Below are 2,443 nucleotides of genomic sequence, written 5' to 3'. Positions count from 1 at the left end.
ATCCAAGGTCCTAGTATCATCCAACTAGTGGAGATAAACTGGGCCCCAAGTTAAATTTTCAAGCATTTTATGTAGAGCTTTACAGGCTTCAACATCTCAAGCATTTCATTGGCTAATAGAACAATGCAATCATTTCATCCAACTGAACAGAAATCACATCAGAAATCACACTTAGGGTTGATGTCTCAACTTATTGCTAACTCAACTTTGTGTCCAGGGGTACTTAGTTGGTAGAACATTTGAACCAATCTAGCTTCTCTATTTCAGCTGAACAGGGAGTGTCCTGTCTTTTACAAGGTAGAAACATTTTCTGGTTTTATTATTTTTTACTTTTTAATGTTTTTTTTTGGGGGGGGGGATCACACCCGGCGGTGCTCAGGGGTTAGTTACTCCTGGCTATCTGCTCAGAAATAGCTCCTGGCAGGCAGGGGGGACCATATGGGACACCGGGATTCAAACCAATCACCTTAAGTCCTGGATCGGCTGTTTGCAAGACGAACGCCACTGTGCTATCTCTCCAGGCCCCATTTTCTGGTTTTATTTTTGGTCCAATACCCTCTGCCTATGAGGAAGTTGTAGATTGGAAAATATTTTACAGTGGGGAATTTTGGTCAAGGTTTATTTTTTTCTTCCAACATCTTCTCTGTGCTATATTACATGATAAATTAATTTCTTAAGATTTTCAGATAAAAAATGAATTATTTTACTTAGGGTTTTACTTTTAAAGACTAAAAGAATCTAGATCTTGCAGTAGTCAGAGAAGCAAGAAAATTGTTTAGAATTTTCGATTCTTTAAAAGTTTGGACTCTTAATTTATAACTTATTTTGCTATTAAACTACTTTCATTTAAATCTATCAACTTTATTGCTATATGTAACTTATGCACATCTAATAATTAATTAATAAATATAAATTTTAATTTCCCTGACTGTTATATTAAACATTAATAAATCAGTAATATGCTGAGACAAAAAATAGAAGAATGAATTATAAAATAAGCTATCTTAAATATGTTGAAGCCCAGGATTCATATAATACATATCAATATAATTAAAGAACACTTTTTACATATTTTGTTTCAATACATAATAAATGGTTATTCAATTATGTACTGCATTATTTTTTAATATTTATTAATTTAATTATTTTTGGGTGTTTGGCCATACCCTTCTGCTTATAGGGGTTATTTCTGGCTCTGCACTTAGAAATAGCTATTAAAAGGAAGTCAAGCCAAATAAATATAAGAAGATAATTGATTCATGCAAATATTATTCAGTAAATCAAAAAAATTTATTTCCATTAAATGTCCATATGACTGTCTAGTCCTGGTACCATCCATTTCCCCCCTCAAATTATGAGGCTGAGTGAGATGATTTCAGTAATGTGATTTTGTTGGAAGTATAAGAAATGAAAAGAGTAAAAAAAAACCCAAACCTAGAAGGAATTGTCTAGGTGTTTCAACGAAACATAATTGGTACCCAATCTACAACAAACTATACAAGTGTGGACCGGGTACTCTAGCATCCTGGGGGGTAAAGGAGGGAGAAGTGGGATGCATGCTGGGAAAAGGGTGGAGGGTGGACAACACTGGTGGTGGAAATTCCCCTTATTCATTATCACTATGTACTATAAATATTGCTGTAAAAGATTTGTAACTCACTTTGGCCACAATAAAAATTAAAAAAAAATAGTAAATTTATACATTGTGGAAAAATGCTTCAGTTCTCAAATGATTAGGAAATCCTATTTTATTGATCCAAGTTTTTTCTAGAATACATACATTTATAGTAAATTGTATTTTTTTAGAAAATAAAATATATGTAGGCTTTGTATCCATGTTTGTCAGGGCTTATTTCTGGCTCTGTGTTCAGGGGACCACATGCAATAATGAACCAAACCAAGATGTTGCAAGCAAAGCAGGTGCCATAAATCTTACACTATGTCTTGGGCCCAATTTGCTTTTAATTGTATTGGAAATGTTTAATTAAGGGAAAGCATTTACAGTTTCCAGAATAACAAGTTCTTTTTGAGCAATTAAAGAAGCTTGTTTATATTTAGTCAAGAATCAAAACTGTGCCTTTAATAAAATATGATGGGATTACCATCTTTTTTACAGGGGTTCAGTAGTTGAACTACACCTGGCTGAGTACAAGAATTACTTCTTGTGGTACTTGTGAAGCCCCTGTAGTTTTAGAAATGAAACACAGGACTCCTGCCTGTAGATCATGCACTTAAATTTCCTTAGCCTTGGGGCCTTGCAGTGGCACAAGAGATAAGGCGCTTACCTTTCCTGGGCTAGCCTAGGACAGACCACAGTTTGATCCCCCGGCATCCCATATTGTCCTCCCACAACAAGTGCAAATTCTGGGCGCATAGCCTGGAGAAACCCCTGAGCGTCACAAGGTGTGGCCCAAAAGCAGAAAAAAATTTTTTTTACCTTAAC

Source organism: Suncus etruscus, chromosome 13 (genome assembly GCF_024139225.1).
Source record: "Suncus etruscus isolate mSunEtr1 chromosome 13, mSunEtr1.pri.cur, whole genome shotgun sequence".
NCBI lineage: Eukaryota > Metazoa > Chordata > Mammalia > Eulipotyphla > Soricidae > Suncus > Suncus etruscus.
This window is presented reverse-complemented; position numbering follows the sequence as displayed.